Here is a 24,732-nt window from a genome sequence, read left to right on the forward strand (position 1 = left end):
TTTATAGATCTAGTGGAGATGGCAGGGTAGGCAGAGAGACAGGCACCTCAGCTGCAGTAGGCATAGCCATAGCTGCCAATTTAGCCATAGCAATAGTCATGAGTTTGGCACTGAGTTTAGCAGATGTAGATTCCCCCACATCATATGGGATCATACCTAAGTGTCGAGGGTAGTGGGACTAGACAGAGTTGGTGCCATAGGCAGAGGACAGAGGAGGAGGCCCCTCAGTAGGAGGCTCCATAGCAGCAGGTGCCACCATAGCCATAGGTACCTCCACAATAGTAGGCACTAGAGATGGTAGATGAGGACATGCTATATTAGTCAGCAAGTGGGGTGTAGGACATGGTATGGTAGTATCGAGAGCAGGTTTGTTAGGCCTCTCGATAGTTGGGAGAGTTATAGATTATGGTGGTGATCTGGGATGCATAGCTAGTGGAGCGATAATGGGACACTAATCTTTGGAGAGAGTGCACTGAGACTACAGAGCAAAGATTAGAGTTGGTGCAAGATGAGATCTGCTTCTAGTTAGCTTAGGCAGTGTACTATTATGTAGCATATACGAGTGCAATACTTGATGAGACACTTTAGGTGCAGTGATTTTCTTAGTATGTGCAAGAGTTTGGGGGCACACGACCTCCTGTTAGGCTAGATATGCCACCACCGCCTCTACCATCTGCTACCCCTGCTCCTCTTAGAGGTGAGGGTTCAAGACAGAGTTAGGCGCTCTGTGCCTGATCTTTGATTTTGATCCCTGACTATGTATCGATTGGTGTGCCAACACCACATGTATCATTTTTGATCGATTGCACTTGAGTAGCACCCATTTTTGTACTGACTCATTCTTTTGATATATATATATATATATATATATATATATATATATATACGAGATCTTGAGCCAAGTATTCTTGTGTACTTGGATAGAATGCATATATATGAACTGACATCTCATGTAGTGTTGCATGTTTTTTCTTGATAGTTACAGGTATTCCATTGATGAGCATGAATTGACGAACCAAATGCTTGTGCAGCTGTGGAGGAATATGATACATGTGGAGTATGAACAGAATCTCCATCGAATTGCATGCTTATGAAAATGAAGTATGTAATCCAAGATTGTTAAATACAACCCTACGGCTGGTTACCAAGCCTCGATATTTAATCATCACCAGATATAAAATAAATCTTCTATGTTATACAATTCCCACTAACATTGCAATCATGGAAATATGAATATAACATACATTATTAGTTTGTCGAGATTAAATGTAAGCATTCAAGGCACAAGAAGCCAGAATGACCAGAACATTTGTCCCTTTTAATGTAGCAAGTTAACATAAGTATCAGAGCATAAACACTAGAATGACTGAATGTTACTTGCATGACAAGCACACCAAACACATGGGAGATCCCTCTTATGCTAAGTATTCAGTATTCATTCTGTCTGCAATGACCCTTGTGTTCGTAACCTGAGATAGAAGTGTGCTAGATATACTCACAGTGACCCTTACATTCACTTAGCAAGACGAGTATCAGTATTTACTATAGCATGAAGATTTTACTCCAACAAAAAAGGAGAAGAACCAATGTTATTGGTGTATTCATATAAAAGGAGTCAAGGTACACACGGCCATCCAATACGAGATGGAGGCTCTTATAGTGGACACCCCTTTTATAGGAATGTATCAAATTGTTGAAACCAAACCACAGACAGAAAGCAAAGAAAAGATCATGCCCCCAGTCATCACTTCTCTAGTAAAAAATGACATCATCGAGTTGTTTGAGGAGATATGATAAAGAAAAACAAAGCAAACAAAGAAAATGCTCAGCATATCCAAACAATTGTATCATTTTTGAGTTCAATGTTTTGGGATTGATGTCAAGTGTCAATGTCCAAAATACATTTGAAAGAAATCTCTTCAGTAGGCAGATGCAGTCTGAACGACTGGTGATTGAGGTCAAAGAGGAATCTTCATGATGAAGAACCTAAGAAGGACTGAGTGATAGTACGCAGACACAACCAGGATGACTGGTGACTGATGCAAGAGAGATCTTCCATAAAGGAATCTAGAGACATAACTCGAGAAACGATAGGCAGAAATAGCTGAAACAATTGGTGACCATTGCGAAAGAGATTCTATGAGGAGAATCTCAAAAAAGTGACACTGGCGACAGTAGGCAAACGTAGTGAGGACCACTAGTGACTATCATGAAGGAGATTGTATGAGGAGAATCTCGAAAAGAGAGTGACATGGCAACCGTAGGAAGACACAGTGAGGACCATTGGTGACTATTGCAAAGGAGATTCTATGAGGATAATCTCAAAAATAGTGACACTAGCAACAATAGACAGACATAGTGAGAACCACTGGTGACTGTCGCGAAGGAGATTCTATGAGGAGAATATCAAAAATAGTGACACAAAGGGGGAATGCCCCCGAGCTGTGACAAGACTCAATCCATGGATACATGAGTAGGAAAAGCAGGAAAGCAAAAGCATGAAAGTGACTATACAGAATAGCCAGAAGATGCACTGCAAGATGGAGCATTAGGAACAAGAGGTGCCTGTTTACCAAGTTTTCACCTTCTTGGAAAGATTTTCCTCTTTTTCCTACCATGATGCCTATTTCTAGGTTTTCACCAATGGCACCTTTTTTTGTTTTTCAATTTATTTTTTTTTTGTATTTTCTCTCTCTCTCTTTTGTTTTTTTTTTTGGACTTTTTCTAATTTTTAGATTTTTTTCAGGACATATAGATATGTACAGAGAGCTTGCTGAGATTAAATCAACTGTAAACTTTCTTTAGGTGGAGAGTGTTGATAGGCTCTTTAACCACTTCTCCTTTGGTTGTGGAAAGCTGATAAGCACCAAATCCATATACTGCAGTGATGATGTACAAACCTAGCTAGTTTGGTTCAAACTTTCCCTTTTGTATTCATTGTTGTTGATTCTTAGGGTTCTCTCTCAAGACAAGGTCACCCAGCTAGAAGTCACGTGGCTTGATCCTTCGATTGTAGCTTCATGCCATTCTTTGTTGATATGCTTGTAGATGATCACATGCCACTTATCATCATTCATCTAGTAACACAAGCTCTTGATGCTAAGCTATCCTGTAGTCATCATCAGTTATAAGGCTTTTCATAGAGATTCTCAAGGTAGGAATCTCAACCTTTATTGGAAGCACAGCATCCACCCCATACACCAATGCAAAAGGAGTTGTGCCTGTTGGAGTTCTAATGCTTGTCCTATATGCCCATAGGGCTGGGTTGATCTGGATATGCAAGTCTCTCCCTGACTTACTGACTGTGTGATGAAGAATTTTGAGGATCTCCTTATTGGATGCCTTAGCTTGGCCATTACCCTGGGGGTAATAAATGGAAGACCAATTTTGTGTGATCTTGAATTTATTGCATAGTTCCTTGAGGTCTTTATTCTTAAAACTATCCTCCATTGTCAATAATGATTGAGGATGATACACCATATATATAGATGATGTAGTTTGTGATGAAAAGAGCTATAGTTTTTCCATCAGCAACTATGAGAGGGACTGCCTCTACCCATTTCGTGAAATAATATATAGCCATGATAATGAACTTATGTCCATTGGAAGAGGTTGGGTGAATCTGCCCCACCAAGTTGAAGGCCCATTGTTGAAATGGCCATGTTGTAGTAGAGGGAATCAGGTCTTTGGCTAGAGTATGAATGAGATTCCCATGTAGCTGACACTGCTTGTAGGACCTAGCATACTTAATAGCTTCTTGCTCTATTTTAGGCCAGTAGTAACTAGCACGAAGGAGTTTGCAAGCTAGTGTCAGGCCATTAGAATGAGATCCAAAAATGCCTTCGTGAACATCAATTAGTGCACTTTTGGACTCGTCAAGTTCTAAACACCTAAGGAGTGTTCCATTGAGACCTCTCCTATACAAATCATCAGCAATAATGACATAATGTGAATCATTACAGATTAGGTAGCATTTCTCATTCTGGGTCAGACCTTCCGAAATGGTTTGATTACAAAGGTAGGAATAGATGTGATGGTAGTGGGATGATTCTTGTCCTATAATGGAATAGGTCATCCTAGAATCAAGTGTGTCATAGGCTGGGTAGTGTAACGCTTCCACCAAGAACTCATGTCGGAGATCATTTTCTGGCATTTTTAGGAAGGAGGCCAGAGTGGCCATGGCATCAACCACTTTATTATCTATGCGTGAAACTTTTTGGAAGGTGATGTGTGAAAAATACTTCATCAAGTCATCAACCATGCATTTTTAAGGAATTAGTTTCTCATCCTTTATTTGATACACATCATTTACTTGGTTGATAACAAGCTGATAGTCACCGAAGATGTCTAACTGATCTACTCTCCATTCAACTACAATTTTCATACCATTGATCAAAGCTTTATATTTAGCAATGTTATTTGTATAAGGAAACATAATCTTGTATGCTTTGGGCAATGCGTATCTCTATGGTGTAATGAAGAGTAATCCAGCATCTGATCCTTGTTGTGTGAAGGACCCATCGAAGAACATAACCCATGTATGGTATGTGAGTGTCAGAATTGACTCATCTAGGAAATCAATGTTCACTGGTAGAAGACTTTGTATGGGTTCCTCGACCAGCTGGTCTGAAATTGCCTGTCCCTTTATAGCTTTGCATTCAACATATTGGATGTCAAACTCACTTAGTATCATGACCCATTTAGCCAATCTTCCTATGAGAGCTGCCTTATTGAGCAAGTACTTTAATGGATCTATTTTAGGCACAAGCCGTGTAGTGTGGGAAAGCATGTAGTGTCTCAACTTCTGGGAAGCAAAGACAACTACCAAGCAAGCTTTCTCAATAATGTTGTAGTTTTTCTCATAAGAGACCAATGTTTGGCTCAACTAATAAATAGCTCTTTCTTTGTTGTCATTGTCTTCCTGAGCCAACAGGATGCCCAAAGATATTTCAGTGGCTGAAATGTATAAAAGCAAAGGCTTTCCATACATAGGAGGCATCAGGATTGGTGGATTGACAAGATATTGCTTGATCTATGTTAAGATTTGCTCACAATCCTGGCTCCAATTGAATTTCACACCCTTATGTAAGGTCTTTGTGAAGGGTTGTGATCTATCCACCAATTGTGAAATAAACTTGCAAATAGATTGAAGCCTTCCCTGTAGTCCTCTCATTTGACTGATGTTTCGAGGTGCTAGCATGTCCATTATTACTTGTACTTTTTTTGGATCTACTTCAATTCCCTTTGCAGAAACAATATATCCCAACAATTTCCTCGATGTGACGCCAAATGCACATTTTTTAGGATTGAGCTGAAGATTGAATTTTTCCATACAATCTAGGATGGGACCCAAATCTTGTAGATGAGTATTGCGTTTAGCACTTTTGACCAAGGTATCATCAACGTAGTCCTCCATGGTTATATGCATCATGTCATGGAAAATTATTGTAATAGCCCATTGATATGTAGCACCAACATTCTTTAAACCAAATGGCATCACATTCCAAAAAAAGGTTCCCCATGCACATGTGAAAGCCATTTTCTCTTGGTCTTCTAGCGCAATTTTTATCTAATTGTATCTAGAAAAACCATCCATAAGTGAGTACATCTCATATCCAGCTGTCATGTCTACGATCATATCAATATTAGTGAGTGGAAAGTCATCTTTAGGACATGCCAAGTTAAGATCATGGAAGTCTGTACAAACTCTGATAGATTTGTCATGCTTGGAAACATGAACAATATTAGATATCCATAGAGCATAATCAATTGCATGGATGAAACCAGCCTTTAAAAGTTTCTCCAATTCGGCTTTGACGAGCAATGCAATGTGAGGGTGCATTTTTCAAAGCATCTATTTAACTAGTTTGATGCCTAGTGCTATGGACAAGTGATGCATGATAAGATCAGGATCTAATCTTGGCATGTCAGAATATGTCTAGGCAAATTTTTTTTTCTTTTCCTTGAAGAAGGAAATGAATCGTCCCTTCTCTTTAGGTGACAATGACTGCGCCAGATGTATCACATGAGGATGTTGTTCTATGCCTAGGTTAATTGGCTATGTCGACTCTATTAACACTAATGATCTCTCCTAAAAGTGACTAGGACGGACATCAAATATCTCATCCACGGGCACCTTAGAGAGGTTTTCACCCTTGGATATGTCTTTTGTTTTTACTTTTTTAAGATCCGACACTGCCACAATGTGGTTTTCAGCATTGGATCTCTTGCATTCTTTCTTTTTAATTATGTGATTGAGATATTTGATGTTGGCCTTAGTCATGTTGATACTCTGCTCATTGGTGGAAGATATTACAGGTTCAATAGAATTTAGGTAACAGGCAAGAGCATAGTCATTTTGGAATGTGGGGACTTCATTAGATGTATTGGGGTTCCAGTCTATAAGCTTAGGATGTGTGAGTGAGAGAGTAGTGGCTAGTTCAATTGCATTCACAGTATAGTCATTAAGTGCATGGACCAACAATTCGAGACCTACGACAACCTCATCCAAAGGTGTATTCAAATGCCTTGAAATACTAACATTAGTAATTGATGACTCTAGGAAACTAGTTGGATCAGACCCTCATGACCTAACCCTAGACTTTTCACCCACTTTGATTTGATTTTCACAGACATGCACTTGATCAATGTCTTTATTAGTAGTCACTTTAGAAAGAGAGTCAAACTCATATTCATGAGAATCACTGCTACATGGTGAGAGACTATAGAACTCCCCAACAGTGATAGGGACATACTCTCCTTCAGCCTCTGGATTCTTACACAAATATTCAATACGGCATGATTGACTAGATTCTCTCTTTTCTAAATGATATTTGAGTTGCTTAGTATTGTCCTCAGAAGAATCACTAGTATCATCCATAGTGCCAACACATGGCACAAAGCCATCTATCTCAACAAATAATTTAGCGAGATCATAAGGAATAGGATGAGGATAGGAATCCTCATCATCTAATTCTTCCTCTTGAGTATTTGAATCAGCTTGTGACTCATTTTCAGATGAACTTTCAAGTTTGGGGATGAATTGATTTGATCCCAAATGGAAAGGGACCTTCTTAAACCCTAGGCCAGTTGTATCATTGTTGCTTTGAGCTTTTGCTTTGATAGGATCAATTAGGCCATTGTTATTGCACCCAATAGGGCCAGTTCCCTTGTAACCAAAATGCTTCATAAGCCTAAGACCAGGTCCATATTTCTTAGGAGTAATTTCTCGAGCTTGTTTTGTTAGGTCCACTGGAGCCTCTTCTTTGTAAAGCTATCCAGCAATGGCTCTGTTTTCACTTTTATCTTGTAAGGGAACTGTAGCCTTAACAAAATCACCATTATACTTGGTCTAAGGTGTCAGCACGAATGAATTCTTTGCCTCTAAGGGTCTCCCAAAATGTCGAGGAGACTCTGGGAGAGACATTAATGATAACACTAGTTCAATGTGGTACTCTCCCATACTAGTTTCTTTCAATTTGAATGACTGCTCAATTTGTTTCAGCTTATTGTCATGATAATTGGTAGACTCAAAATTAGTAGGGATGAAAGTTTCAATAGCTTTGAGCATATTGCAGGTGTAGCTAGTAGTGGCAGGAATAGTGACTTCACAACCATGAAATGGGAATTTGATGCATTGGTGGTATGTGGTTGGCACAAAAAGAATCTCATGTATCCATGGTCATCCGAACAAAATGTTGTAGGCTAAGGAAATGTCAAGCACCTGACAGGTGACATCCCTTTTGACAGGATCAACATGAATAGGTAAAATCACAAGACCTAGTGACTTTCATTCCACTTCATCGTATGCTTTAATAGTGATCTTTCATTGAGGATCAAAAGAGTCCTTATAATAATCCAATTGTCTAAGCAGAGTAGCAAAGACAATATTTAGGCCAGCACCATTTTCAATGAGTACCTGACAAACATGAGTCTGGTGGATCATAACCTCAATGTGTAGAGGTTGATTGTGTGGATGATTCAGTGAGTTATCATCCTCCTTGGAGAAGGTCATAAGATAAGGTGAGGTCAGGTGACCTACCATGGATTAAAATTGCTCAAGATCAAGATCTTGAGGAACGTTTACCTCAGTGAGAGCTTTGTCCAGAATTTACTTGTGAGCAGGCGAGATTTTAAGCAGCTCAAAGATGGAAATCTGAGCATTAGGTCATTTCAACTAATCAAGAACACTATAACTAGTTGCAGTCAAGTTTGTTGTGTGTTTTTCACCTTTATCGGATGGACCAGCAAGGGCTTTGTCTTTGTGTTGTTCAAGATTTGAAGTAGGAGGTGCAAGGCCTTTGAGCACCAACTTCACATGAGAGTGAGTAACATCGTTAGTACAGTGTTGTGAAGATGCATTGTCCATCTTATTGGAAGTAGTGCCTCTCAAGACAAATGGTGTCTTGGGTTTGTCATTATCTTTCTTGCCCTTTATGGTAATAACATTGCAATATTCAGAATCTATAGGTTCAACCATGTGAATGAAATTTTCATCATTGGAATATGTATAGTTGACCTTATTGTAGGGTTTTGGTTTCGAAGTCTCTCCTTTTTCATAAGCTGGGAAAGGCTCTTTGAATGCCTTGTGGTCCGAGTTTTTCTTATGTCCATCTACCACAAGATCACTAGCATTAATCATGTCCTGGACTTTATGATGCAAGTTTATACAATTGTTGGTTTTGTGTCCCTTGTTTTGGTGATACTCAGAAAATGAGGTCTCATTCCACCATGGTGGACATGGTTGTGGATCATAGGGATGAGGGTTATCCATTGGTGAGATAAGCTTGTGTTGTAGCAATGTTTTGTAAACCACATCCAAAGGTTCTCCCAAAGGCGTATACTCTCGCTTGGGTTGTGTTGTCCATGAGTTTCTTTATTTGTTCCCAGATGTCTTATTTTCAGGGGGAGGCTTCTCATCAGTTTTGGCTGCTTTGAGGTAGTCTATGAGATTAAATGCCATTTTAGTAGGTTTGGGTGTGACATTGTCAACAACCCCATCATGTACAATTTCTCAGTTCTTGTTGACATGTTCGGTTTTATCCCTGTAGGAAGTGGAACCTTGTTTTTTGTCTCTCTCAAGAGTGAGCTCACCTTTCTTAACCATAAATTTTTTGATACGAATAGCCTGTGTAATCATGTCTTCAAAGGTAAGTGGACCTTGTAGTTTGACTCTATACCTGAAATCAGGTAAGAGGTTATCAATGAAAATGTCAAGCTTCTCTATTTCTAGGATTTTACAGGAATACTTAGTGTATAGTTGTCTCCAGTGTTGGAGGAAAGTGAGAAAAGGCTCACCAACCTTCTATTTAAGATTGCATAGATCTCAAATATTTACAGGATGTTGAATGTTATGAGAATATTGCTGAACAAATGAATTGGCAATTTCATCAAACATCTTGATACTAGGAGGTAAATATGAGAACCACTCCAAAGCCTGACCACCTAGGCTTCTAGGGAATAAATGCATGAGGTATGTTTGATTGTCTATAAACTCCATAGATAGAGCACCAAATTCCTGCAAGTGATCTTGGGGATCAGTAGTACCAAAGTACTTGTCATATCTAGGTAGTTCTATGCCTCGTGGGAAAGGTGACATGTTAATACTTTTGTCAAATGGAAATGAACAAAGAGCATCCAATGTGTATGTCTTTGTGGGTTTCTCTTTCTCTTGCATCATCTGAGCCAATTGGTCTTGCATAATTTTCAATTGTTTTTGGAGTTTGGAAGTCTTAGTTTCTTCTTTAGTTTTGACAATGGTTTCTACATTGAAATGAGAAGGTAACTTTGCTCCCTCTTGGGCAAGTTTGAGAAAGTATTTTCCTTTCTCTTCATTGATTAGGATTCCCATGACCTTCTAAATTTTTTTGTCTCTTCGACATTTTTCTATGTGTTCAAGGAGGATTTCCACCTCTTCCTATTCCTCATCAGTGTCATAGTCTTTCTCTTTCTCTTTGTCATCCCTAGGTAGTTCTTGATATTGACTATGACTACCATGTTTAGGTTCACGATTAGTCATTATAGGAACATGTTCAATTTCCATATGTTGTGTTTCAAAAGGGTCTCTGGAGAAAGGATCATAAATTGTGTTTGGGAATGCAGGACCTCTACCTATCTCAGTATCCTCTTCGTAAAAAGGATTCCTAACTTTTTGCAAATTTTTGGAAAATGTTTGTTGAACTTGAGATGACCTGGTAGGTGAGGGAGATTGTGAAGATGCCTCACTAGCCGAACTAGATATAGATTGTGTAATGAAAGGTAAGTGACCTCTGCTATGGTTATGACCCCTAGCATGACCACATTTAAGGTTATAGGGATAAAACATGTTGTCACTTCTAGTTATGACAGTCATAGAAAAGGACAAGAAGCTAGAACCTGGAAAAGGACTACACTAAGACTGAGTCTCAAAAAGGACAAGATAATAGTAAGAATGTTGTTCACTAAGGCACAAATGGTCTGATTTAAAGGCTAGAATAGCCAGAGATTATGACCAATGCGACACAAAGTATGACAAGCATTAAGACAAAGACCAAAAAAATTACTTATGAGACAAGACTAGTCAAGGTGTAAGACACAAGTCTTCAGCTAAGCGAAGTGTCGCTATTTCAGGACTATTTGTAGACATAGAGTGATAAACAGATGTAGAAAAAGATAGTGTGTAGGCCATAGACAGCTAAAACAGACCCAAATTGGTAATGCTAACACAAGATCTCGTGCGAAAAACCTTTACAGGTTGCACGAAGAAGTTTCATAGACTGTGTGAAGAAGTTTTTTGGCTTGCGTGAAGGTTAGTGATAGTAATTTAATTTTGCATGAAGACTTATAACAGTAGTTTAATTTTGTACAAGAAAAAAATGATTTTGCGTGAGGACCAAATTATTTCGTGCGAGACCAAAATAATTTTGCATAAGAAGGCAGACCAGTTTTACAACAACAACTTATTTTGACAAATTTTGATCTTTTCAGTAACCAGGCAGATAAATAGGCACGTAGAACAACAAACAGGTGATTTCAAGCACGTCTAAAAATAATGAGCAAGGGAAAAAGTAACCTTGTGCATGAACAATCAACTAACTTAGTTTGTGCTAATCCCTAGGAGAGCTATTTGTGTATGTTTTCAAAGAGTTTTGCAATCATTGCACACATTCCTAGAAAGTGAAAAGTTTGGCCTCTCTAAGGTTTTTAGTAATGTTTTGACTCTGTAACTTTTATGACTCACAGGGGTGACCTCCAATCTTGGCGCACTAAGGTTTCAACACAGTCTGAGAACTTAATCTTCAAGAGTTGCTGGGGAGATTTGACAACCCACAATGAACCACACCCATGGAGATTTCTTCCATAAGGACATTTATATAGCAGTTCTCACTACCACATCAAAAATGGCTATTACTGCTCGAGGTTCTATCAATGCAGTTTTTCGTGTAGAGGGATTGTCTACTACGGTTAACCCTCTCTAAAGGTGACCAACTCACAATAGTGTACCACAAGGGGACTTAGCTTCCAGATTCAAGGTCTTGACACCTTTTCACTTATAGCCCAATCAATGAAGACAGATTAATCTGACACACTAAACTAAGAGTATCTCTTAAAGATCTATGATATCAACTCCCAGTGATCTATCAACCTCTTCGAAGAAAGGATGCCTCAATCAACAAGTTGAAGATTCATCTATCTGCGAGATGCTCAAAGTATCCTCCCCACCTACAAGGAATCTATCTTAGAGAGGAGTCTCACTAGGAACCCACTCCCTCAAGATCCATGAATAGTGTTCATGGGGCCTAATTACTATGTGTGTATAGATGTTAATTCCCGAAAAAAAATCTATCCAAAAGTAGTCAAAGAGCACAAGGTGGTACACTTAATGATTTAACTAATGTGAGGTGAGTCCAAAGATGTGGAACATTTAACCCCATACACAAGCCAAAACAAGTCCACAACTCAGAAACTAGTGAGTTCTAGAAAGCACAAAAGGGTTTCCTAGTGGAGCATTTAACGCTTCTTTCCTATAGACCCCTCCGCTTTAACGTGATGCTGATCTTGCAACCACAGGGTGAAATGAGGGGCTGACAGATTAGCGAGTCCAATAACCCAAGATAGCTAATTAGATCTATAACTAGTAACTAAGCCTACTAGATGAAATTAATAGAGATCACAACCTAGTATCAAATTATGTATATGTTGTAAAATGAGAACATGGAAGGAAACACACACAAGCTTGACACGAGAGATGTTTATTTTAGGTCCAAATGAAGTATTATTAGTCAAAGAGAATTACCTGGTAATCCTCGCAATGCACTTAGTAGATGTTTTACCCATTTTTAGCAAATTTATCATGCTTTTCCAATTTTCCCGCAAACCGCTATTATGCTATTCCAAAAAATCAAATAACATAGAAAAACTAGAAACAGGGAGTAGTTAGCAGAAAAACTAGAAAACATGAAAATCAATGCAAAAAATAGCATCTGTCAGCAGAGTCTCACGTGAAATTCTTGATAGTCTGCACAAAGAAGTTTTATGACCAATGCAAAATTCTATTACGCCCCGCACGAAGAAATAGGTGTCATGCAAAGTTTTGCATGCTTAGGCACTTTCTCACGCAATATGAAAAGAATCTTCGCGTGAAAATTATGGATCCTCATGCAAAAATAAACAATCTCGCACGAAGATTCTTGAATTTGTATGGAACAATATAGACAAAGAACAAAAAAATGATTAGAAAAAATGTAGAAAGAGGCCAGAAAAATTAATTTTCTCTACCCCACGGTGGGCGCCAAAAATGTATATGTGAAAATGTGGCCTATGCTAACACACACACACTTGAAAATGGTCCTTATTTGTAGATTCATCCCAAAATGAACATTAGATTGTTTATTCGAAAATTAGCCGGCAAGGCAACCTGTTGCCTTCTATCTAAAGGGAATTGCTTGATAGATATCTGCATATTTGAGGTGTTTAAGCAATCAGACCCTCTAAGAACAAAGGATTTAAGAAATGAAATTAATCTATATGATTGTGAAGATTAATCTAGAATGAGAAATGCATTCTAATCTAGGAACAAGTAAAGGAAACTAGATTAATCATATGCATATTATGCTAAATGAAATTAAGTTAAGGATGCAAATGTATATAAAATATGAGCAAATGTGAGTATGAATTCCAGCAGCAATTTGATGCAAATTCCAAATTCATCCTCTCCCAAAATGAAGAGATGAGGGTCTCTTAAATAGACTTTCCTAGAATCCATCAACAGTTGAGATCGATTTCAATCAACAGTCAGGATTAAAGGTGAAGTTCAGTCATAAAGGAAGATTCCCAAATTAAAGGGAGTTAACTAATTTAATTTGAGTAGAATAAGGAGTTAACTGATTTAATTTGAGTAGAATAAGGAGATAACTGATTTAATTTATTTTTGATCAACAGTGAATTGGGAATTTCTCTTTTTGAACTGAAGAAGGATTTTGGAGAGATATTTAATTTAATAAAATGAGATATGCTCTCATAAATATATTTCTTATTTAATTAAACAATTTCATTTAATTAATTAGAGACACTTTCTTATTTAATTAAATAACTATATTTAATTAATTAGGAATTACTCCTATTTAATTAAATAACTTTTTTTAATTAATTAAAGAATAGCCATCCATTTAATTAAATAATTACATTTTTTTAATCAAGATAGGCGTATTTATTAAATTAAATAAATTTAATTCCATAGTACATTAGCCTTAGGATATAATTTAATTTAATTAAAGTATAAATACTTAGTAATTGAATTAAATATTAATCAATAGGTTTAATGCGACTAATATGAGTAAATACTATAAGAATTAAATAATAAGCATGATGAATGTAGATAAGGGTTTTTTGCATCTAAAAATTAAGTCAAGTAGTGAGTAGTCGAATAAGAATTTTCCTAATGGAATAGGTCTTTAGGATTGGTCAGAAATAAACCAAAATTCGTATCATGGCAATGAGCCAATTTTGGGGTTTTACAGTACTTAGTTTGGTTGTATTGTTCATTGCAGTTTTAACTCTATTATTGTGATGTCATTTTAGTACACTACAATGTTTCATTCTATACTTTTCCTTGACTAATTGTTAGATGGTTAGATTGTGTTTCCATCTTTTAGTATTGTGTTCGAGTATTTACACCTCAAATTGTGGATCTAGTACTCTTTGGTGTGGAGATTTTGAACTATGTTTATCTCTTTAGTTCATCCTTAGAGTTTATTTCTTGCATTCCTAGGTGACCATTTATCAACATGGGGTGATACAATATAGTGTTGCACACACAATAGAGTTTTGTTGTGCAATACTAGAAAGTACCACACCTCTTAGGAAGAAATGTCATGTAATACTAGAAAGTATCACACCCCATTGAAGAAGTTTTGTATGATACGGATAAAGTATTGCATGCCCTTTTGAGGACTATTTCCTAAACCCTTAAAGTTCCACCTTCCTTCTTGAGAAAGGTTGCATGATACTGGAAAGTATCGCCCAGTGCTGATTTAAAAAATCACCTAGTAATTGTAAGAAAACTTGTTCAGATGAATAATAGACACTTTTTGGTAAGAACCAAACTTTTTGAGAATTTTTTTTACTAACCTCTTAGGTGCTCTTCATTCCTTTGGTGTCACATTTTGAATTTGGAATGTTTTGATTTGACTTTAGTTTTCCATCTTCTATTGTTAGTCATTTTGGTTAGAAGTCGTGTTTGGATATCCATTAGTGTCGTGATGTTGGTTAGTCCTTCATTGCAATCTTTTTGATCCTCATATGTTGTATGTCATGTGCATTCATACTTGTTAAATTTTTTTATCTTGGCTTATATTTATTGTTATTTCCAAGGATCTTCAAGTAGGGCATTACATCTAGTATTAGAGCCCATGTTACAACATTGGGATCTTTGTGTTATGCTTCCACTATGGTTTTGTTTTCCATTGTGTATTGTTATACTATGGATGATTATTTCTATCTTGTTGGTTCATCCTTTTGACTCTTATGCTTATGACTCAATGTTCTAACTTTATCTTGTTGCTTCCATAGCGATGCCTCTTGCACATAGGTCTAGTTGGGGTGGTAACCGACAAGTTGCTCAAGAGGAAGAACACCATAAGGAGGAATGACAGGATAGTCGAGGAGAATAGGATAATGCCAAACAAAATGTCATGGGGGCATTAATGCCAGTGCTACAAGTTATTCTTTCTCAATTGGGCCCTCATGTTGAGGAGCACCAGTACGATCATAAACAAAGAGAGGAATCTCATCATAGAGAATCCCATGAATTCGAGCATAGAGAGAAGGAGCATGAACGAAAATGTTCTCAAACCCCAATTGGTATTAGGAAGCACCAATGGAGAGGCCATGGTTGGGATGATGAAAACTTCACTCAAATTGAAATGATGCCAGAAATTTAAAGGTCCAAACCACTGGTGTTTGATGGCCAAGGAACAAGACTCAAGGCTGAGACCTAGTTTCTTAATATGGGGCATTGTTTCTCCTTACTATCTTATGGGAGACACATGAAGGCTTGATGCATGATCAAATAGTTGACAAAACATAGTTCCATTTGGTGGCATTTAGAGACTGATAGGCTCTAGATTAGTGTCACAAATCTCACCTAGGAGATCTTTGAGGAGAGGTTCAAAGAGAAATTTCTATCACCACAATACTATTAGGCTCACATTGATGAATTCCATGAGATTAGACAAGGCTTCATGATTGTTGATTATTATAAGAAGAAGTTCCTTGGTTTGAAATATTACATGAGCTGCAAGCATGATGAGGCACTCACCACTCAACATTTTATCAAAGGCCTCAAAGACTCCATCATCAGAGATGTTTGTGCACATCAACCAAGGACATTGCTCTTGTTGTTGAGAAGGTAAGGATCATAAAGAGAAATGTGGCTAGGAGTTTTAGTGGTAAATTTGGTTCTTAGAACCAAAGTGCTCAGAATTTAGGGAAAGATTCTCAATTTACTCAATTGCTAGGGAAAGGCTAGGCCTAGTCAACACCCTCTCAGGGTGGTTTTCATCATAATCGATAGAAGGGATATTTGACCAAGAGTGGATAGGATTTTGGTACCTTAGGTAAGAAAGGAGATAACAAGAATTGAGGATAGAAATTGCGATAGGATCATCCCCATCATTGTGCTTAGGATAATTCTAGCATGGATAGTGCACCTCATCCTAGTGCTACCCAGGATGGTCATGGAACATGTCCTAATTTTGTAGGGAACTATTATTCTAGTGCCTAGCCTAGCCATAAAACTTTTTAGTGCTCCATCAAACTATATTCACAACCTGGTAAGGGTGCAGTGAGATTTGAGCCTTCTGCAAAAGACGCGGGTAGGAATCATCGAGTCTTTGTGATGGTTGGCAACCATCAAGTAGATCATCAAGATACAATAGTTGAGAATATAGGTACATTGCATTGTATTTTCTCTTTAGTGATATTTGAATTTTATTCTTCTAATTCTTTTATATCACCATATCTTATTCAATGATGTGGGCTAGTGGTAGTGTGTTAGGTCAATAGGTGGCAGGTTGAGTTAGTCATGGGTTCCAAAGTAGTTGTTGACTCCTTGGTTAGGAGTTGTATTTTGAATTTGGGTACCTTCACCACCATAATGGATCTATGCATTTTTCCTCTAGGATCATATGACATTGCATTGGGCATGGATTGGTTAGCCACCCAACACGAGAATATCGATTATCATCATAAGGTAGTATAGTGTATTGATAACATAGGTGTATAGGAGGAACTTTTGGTGGTTTTGAGACCAATCTCACTTTAAATGATCTATGATAATCAACTAAAGTAGAGTGTACAAAAGGGTTCTCCATTATTTCTTGTTTTCTAATGAGATCTCAGGTATACCACCATAGTGTGAAATTGATTTTTGAATTGATATTGTACCAAGAGTAGAGTCAATTTCATGAGCTCCTTATTGCATGACTACTCAAGAGTTAAGTGAGTTTAGAATTGTAGTTGGAGGAATTGTTGGCCAAGGGCCATATTCATCCTAGTGTATCCCCATGGGGTGCACTAATCATCTTCATGGAAAAAAGATGGATCTTTGCATTTGTGCATTGAATACTACCAGTTGAATAAGGTGATGGTGAAGAACCATTATCCTGTGTTGAGGATAGATGACTTGTTAGATTAGATGAAGGTAGAATGAGTGTTCTTAAAGATTGATCTAAAGTTAGGATACCATCAACTTTAGATTGAGAAGCCTAATACTCATTGAACAATTTTTTGTACATGATATGGGCATTATGAGTTCATGGTTGTACCCTTTGGGTTAACTAATGTGTCACTAGTGTTTATGAGTTTGATGAATGGAGTATTTTGCATGTACCTTGACCAATGTGTCATTTTAATTCTTGGATGACATATTGATCTATTTGAAGACTATTGAGGAACATGAAGTCCATTTATGTCAGGTATTGGAAAGCTTGAGAGACCATCAACTATATAACAGCTTGAGTAAGTGCGGGTTCTTCCAGTCAAAGGTGAAGTATTTGGGACACATCATCACTAGTGATGGAATTATAGTGGATCTAAAGAAGATTAATGCTATAATGGATTGGCTATTACCTGCTAATATCTTAAAAAGTTTTAGTTTCATGGGATTGGTAGGTTACTACCAGAACTTCTTGAAGGATTTATCATGAGTAGCTCATCCCATCACTTTTTTAGCAGAAAGGGAAGAAGTATGTTTGGTTAGACTAGTGTGAGGAAGCTTTTGATGCTCTTAAGGAGTGTTTGAATATTGAACTAGTCCTTGTAGTGCCTAATCCTATAGGTGATTCCATGGTTTGCATAGATGCTTCATTGGAAGGTGTGGGTTCAATATTAATGCAGGATGGTCGAGTGATTGCATATGACTCTAGGAAACTTAAGGGCCATGAGCTTAACTACCCCACTCATGATTTGGAACAAATGGACATGTTTCATGCCCTTGTCCATTGGAGGCATTTTATTTTGGGACATAGGTTTGACTTGCATTAGGATTATGGAGCTCGCAATATATCTTTACTTAGCCAAACCTAAATGCATGACAACATTATAGAATGGAGTTCTTGTGTGGGTATGACTTTGATGTTTATTACATTAAAGGGAAGGAGAATGTCATTATGGAATCCTTGAGTAGGAGGTGACATGAGCATCAGTGATGTCATTGGGTTTGGATTTGTGAGGCCATATCTTGGAGGCTTTACCTAGTGACACTTGGTGTCAGGAGGTGAGGGCAAAGATAAAGTCTTGCCATACCCTTGAGGTAATATTTTTAGGTTATATGCTTGAGTTTGATGGACTACTATGACATTTAGAGTGTATCTATATAGCCATTTTAGGTGATCTCCGTACCTTGGTTCTATTAAAAGCACATTGTGCACCATATTCTTCACATCTCATTGTTAAGAAGATGTATGTTAATCTTAGATAGTTGTACTTTTGGGAAAGGATGAAGCATGATGTTTCTAATTTTGTTGCTAGATGTCTTGAGTGCTAGAAAGTGAAGGTAGACCATCAATATCTGGTGGATCTTTTGAAGTCGCATACCACTCTAGAGTTGAAGTTAGATACAATATCTATTGATTTTATCATAGGGTTTCCTATGTCATCATGGAGGTATGACTATATCATGGTGATAGTGGACAAGTTGTCCAATGTAGGACAATTTTCACCCATGAGAGAATCCTACATAGCTTCCTCTATAATGCATGTTTTCTTGGAGGATATTGTTCATTTTCATAGGATACCTTGTCGAATTAATTTGGATAGAAATCCAGTGTTTACTTCTACACTATGGACATCTCTCTAGCATGCTTTGGGTGCACAACTCAATTTTAGTTTGGCTTATCACCTAGAGATTGAGACTGAGAGAGTTAATTAGGTTCTAGAGGATATGCTTTGCATGTATGTTATACATAAGCATGTGAAGTGGGAGGACTATTTGTACCTTGTTAAGTTTGCATACAACAATGGGTATCACAATTCTCTTGGCATGTCACCTTTCCAAGCCTTGTACAATAGACCATGTCATACCTCTTTGAGTTGGGATCACTTAGAGGATCAAGTTCTTTTGGGTCCAGAGATGCCTTAGGATATGGAGTAGTAGGATGTTCATATTAGGGAGCATTTGTTTATTTCTTAGGATAGGCAAAAGAAGTATGTAGATGCCCATATGTTGGATCGTATCTTTTTTGTTGGTGATAAGGTGTTTTTGTGAGTGTGTCAGAGGAAGAGCCCCTTCCACTATGGGAAAGGCTCTAAATTGGTGCCACATTTTGTCAAACCATTTGAGATCTTCAAGAGGATTGGTCTTGTTGCTTATTGACTAGCATTTCCACCTAGCCTATCACTCATTCATGATGTATTTCATGTTTCTATTTTGAGGCAATATATTTTAGATGTGAACCATGTTCTTGATTGGGATACTTTGCAGGTGGTGGATGGGCAGCTTACTATGGAGCTCATTCATATCCTATAGTAGTAGAGGCTAACCTTGTAAGGTCAGGACATCAAGAAGGTAAGGGTCCAATGGGACTCGAGTGATGAGACCTCTACAACTTGGGAGGATGCTACAAGAATGAGGAGATTTTTCCCCTACCCTTTTATCAACTTCTAGGAGTAAGCCTATGCTATTGCAGAGGATGTAGTGCCTCTCGTGTTGTAGACTATACCTTGTCTATTTTTGATTTGAGAGATACTTGATACTCTTATTTTATGTACTTTGAGATGACCTAAGGATCAGATTTTATACCTTGATTTAGTATCATAGATGCTATACTGCTATGCTATTTAGTAGATCTAGATGCCATTTTGAGAGGACAATAGATCTATGATGATATCTAAGTATCTAGTATTTGGACATATTTTTTGATTATGCTATGGTGACTTACTTCATTCTTATCTCTTTATGCTTTATTTGAATGTGGATGATGTAAATGGATTAATTAGGTATTTAATGCATTATTATTTTGGCTTTGATAGTATATGTAATTGCACTTGATCATGTGTTTTAGTGTGCAGGAACTATATCCCTAGTAGTGACACATGGAGTTAGTGATTAAACTATTCATTTTATCAATGTCATCCCTATATGGTTGACATATCTCTATTTTAATTGTTTGATGAAAACTTGTAGTGATTATTAGATCTAAACTCATCTGAATTATGTTATTAGACTAGTAAGCATGTCTGTGCATTTAGAGGTTTGCATTGTCACAAAAGTTGTTAAGTGATTTTCTATGATTTTGGGTTTTTTGATTTTAAATCTTCTCAAATTTAATTCTTGGCAGCTATGCCTTAGATGAATTCCTATTATGAGGAATAACTATTTTCTATTTGGATCGATTTAGAGTGTAGCTAGTCTAATTGGCTATTTGCCCTAAGCAACTATTCACTCAAAAACTAAATAAGTATTGAAAAATGGATTTTTTTAATTGACTTCTCACTTTTTCAAAATAAAATTTTGAGAGCTTTTCTGAAAATCCTCTTTTGGAGGATCATGATTCTATTTGTTCCAAGAGTTGTGAGCATGGGATCTTTTTTAGGTAGGTTTTGTTAGATCCAGCTTGGGTAGACCTTGCTTTGCCATGATTTTCTACAGTTTCAATGAGAAATATATTTTATTGTGCGGGTTTTAGTTTCTACCCCTTTTGCTATTTGGTAGGGCTTTCCCATTTTATTGTTTTAGTTCTATTTCAGGTTCTATTTTTGGTAGCACTTTTTTAGGAGGTTAAGAACTAGTGTTCCCCTCTATTTTTGTTTGCCAGTTCTACCTAGTTGGTCAAGTATGAACATTTTCCCAGTTTTTAGGATGGGGGTTTGGGGTTTTCAACCATTATGCTATTCACTTTTGCATATGATTTCTAAACTCAAATATTATTGCATTTTTGTGGTTTTTGTACCCAAAGGACAAATGGGTTTTAATTTTAAAATTTTCTAGTCTTGGGGGTTTTTACCTCATTTTGTGTGATGCCTTATTTCCTTAGGTTTTCTTAGCATGAGTTTGGTCATGGATGTGGATTATTTGATTGGATGTTGATCAGACCTTCATGACACTTTTTATGTTGCATTGGGATGTGTGCCACATCCATCCCCCCAAGTCTATTTTTGGTTGAGTGACTTTTTGCATTGTGTTCTCATCTAGTCTTTGTTATGATCTTCATGATGGTGGTGTGCCAAACATGAGTATGTTCACATACATTACTCAAGCAACTTGTGAGTACTAATCTTTTGTTGTACTTTTAGAAGTAAGATCATTAGGGTTGGGTTGGGAATTCACATGCCTACAAGCACTCATCATTGGATGAGCATGGCAAGGGTAGGTAGCATATGGAGGGGGCTTCTTTTCCACAACCCATTGCCTATTTCTTGAGGGTTGGCACACATAAGTTTTAATCAAGTGATAACTAAAGAAAATACTGGGTGGTAATAAAACTTATGATAATAAAATCTATGTGCTAGATCCTTTCCATTGAGTTGAATCAGGATGATCTAAGCTTGGGCTTGTCAATGCCAAGCAACTTTCTATAATGTTAGCCCTTACTTAGTTTATGCATTGTCTATGTCTTGGTTTCATTCATCATACTATCTGGCATGAGTGTTAGCCATGGATGGTTTCTTTATGTGTGTTTTTGGTTGGATCATTATTTCCCTCAACATGGTGGGAGTGGGCCTATGGGTTCCACATGGTTGGGAGGTGTAGCTACCTATACTATTACTAGGGACTAGTATACATAGATGGTCTATTGTCCTGGTGTGACCGTTGTTGGATATTTTCACTTGGTGCTTTGGGTTCTTGAGTATGCTTTCTTGTGATTTGTACTTTTATTGGAATGCTTGTATATCATGTTTAGATGGTGTTATTTATAGATGCATTTCCTTATTATGATGATTAGCATAAATTAGATGATGTTACCCATATTTGTAGGATTATCTTATGCTTTACTTCTAGCATGTTAGATTTCCTTATGATTATTTTTTGGCATGTTTTAGTAGTGATGACCTTATATGATAGTACTAATGATCTTATTAGTAGCTTGGGATGTTACGCATGGGGGATGGCTAGGGCCCATGATAGTCTTATGATGCTATTATGGTTGGGAGAAATTGAATACTTAGTTTGGTTGTATTGTTCATTGCAATGTTATTTCTGTTATTGTGATGTTGTTTTAGTACACCATGATGTTTCCTTTTGTACTTTCCCTTAACTAATTGTTAGCTAGTTAGATTGTGTTTCCATCTTCTAGTATTGTTTTTGCATCTTTATGCCTTGAATTTTAGATCTAGTACTCCCTGGTGTGGAGGTTTTGAACTTTATTTATCTCTTTAGTTCATCCTTAGAGTTTGTTTCTTGCATTTGTAGGTGACCATGTTTTAGCATGGGGTGATACAATATAGCGTTGCACACCCAATAGAGTTTTGTCATGCAATAATAGAAAGTATTGCACCTCTTAGGAAGAAATATTGTACGATACTAGAAAGTATCGCACCCCCATTGAAGAAATGTCATATGATACTAATAAAGTCATACACCTTTTTGAGGATTGTCACCAAAACCCTAAAAATGTTTCCCTCCTTCTTGAGAAAGGTCACACAATACTGGAAAGTATCGCTTAGTGGTGATTTAAAGTATTGTCTAGCAATTACAAGAAAAACCTATTTGGGTGGACAATGGGCACTTTTCGGTAAGAACCAAACTTTTTGGGAAGTGTTTTAGCTACCCTCTTAGGTGCTCTTCATTCCTTTAATGTTGTATTTTTAATTCAAAATGTTTTGATTTGAATTTTGTTTCATGTCTTCTGTTGTTAGTCATTTTTGCCCATAGTGGCATTTGGAGATCTATTGGTGTTGAGATGTTGGATAGTCTTCCACTGCAATATTTTTGATCCTTGTATGTTGTACACTATGTGAATTCATACTTGTTAAAGAAAAAATATCTTGGCTTATATTTATACTTATTGCCAAGGATCTCAAGGTGGGGTATTACACAACATATATATCTTAAATCTATAAGAATAAATTGAAGGATTCCATGAACTAAGTGAAGAAAAATAGGTAGTTACTCTCATAAGGGAATACCTAAAATGGTAAATCCAAAATGTGAATTTTGGTTTCTTTGGGCCACAAAGGTAAATGAAGAATTGGTGAGAGATGCTCAACTAGAACAATTTGGTAATGATATTGCAGAAATAAGAACTTTAACACTAAAAAATGGATGCTCGACATTTAGAAACAAGAAGAGAATATTAAAAATTGAAGGAATTCATGTTTGGGTAAAAATTTGTATATCACAATTTCCAAATGAAAATTATAGAGATAGACTCCACCCTATAACAAGAAACTTGACTAGTGGAATCAAGGAACATCTCACCTTAAAAAAGACATTATGGATGAGCTTGCAAGAGATGTTGGTCACGAGAAAGATGCTCATAGAAGATGAATATTTTTTCATAAAAAAAGATGCTAATATTCAATACACACTAGTAAATAATAGTGGAGATGATGAGTATTCTTATTTCACAATCAACTATTCTAAATAATTGGATAAGCAAAAAGAGATTAAGGAACTTAGCTTTAGAACCTCAAAATTCAGGAAACATGAAGAAAAAATAAAATCAAGATGAGGTGCCACAACTAAGACTGACACCTACATTTGAATCTTTGATTTCAAAAAAGAAAAAAGAGTCATTGTAACAAGATAGTACCAGAAAAAAAACTCTTGGCCATAAGGAGAAACAAAGAAAATCAACGTGGAAATTGAGGGCATTATGGGGATCGAGGAAGAAGAAGAAAAAAATTAATTAGAATTTGATTTAGAAAATATTTTAAAAAACATAAAGAAGAATTCAGTGACAAACTAGGATATATAATATCTCAAACTAGATCTCTACTTTAATATGTTTATAATCATTATCAAACTTCATTGGAAGAAGAAAAAGAAAAAGAATACTTCAACATACTCAATCCAGTATTGGTTGTAACTCTAGTCAACCACTCTATGTAGATATAATTAGGAATTTTGCAACATTAAGACATATTTTATTTCAGCACAAAATCTCATACCACCAAAATGAATAAGCTTAATGAAAAAGAGAATAAGAATTTCAACCAATAAAAAGTAACTCAATTAAAAAAATTAAAAGGAAAAGGGATTGTTGGGATTTCTTGACAAAATATTTCAATGAAAAATAAAGGTATGTTGTACGCAAGCTGAACTATTTGACAAAAACTACAAAGAAATATAAATGCAAGCACTTGTTAATGTATAATTCTAAATTAAATGCTAATTAAGGAGGGGAGACGAGGGTGTACATGACTTTAGGAATGATGATGCAAGAATTGGCATCTTTCCTTATGATCTTCATAGCTTTTGGAGTCTCTTCTTGCCTTTTATCACCTCCCTCTTTCTCTATGATGAATCATCCTTCATCTATCTCTCTTTCTTAGTCCTTACAAAATTTACAGACTACTCTAAATCCTTGATGATCATTAAACTCTGTACATCGATACGTCCAAATAAAATAATCTTTAACATTTTACTTGTTGATTTTGAAATCACTCTACATGGGTATAACAGAAATTTCTCCAGTTTGAAAATTATAGACTAAATGCAAAAAAAAAAGTTTATAATTTTCCATAGAAAGAAACATAGAACTAGATTGTGACCTATTGATATGTTACAATAAACAACCTTCAAGGTTTAGAATT

Source organism: Cupressus sempervirens, chromosome 4 (genome assembly GCF_028749045.1).
Source record: "Cupressus sempervirens isolate cs-2001-9-10 chromosome 4, ASM2874904v1, whole genome shotgun sequence".
NCBI classification, from domain to species: Eukaryota; Viridiplantae; Streptophyta; class Pinopsida; order Cupressales; family Cupressaceae; genus Cupressus; species Cupressus sempervirens.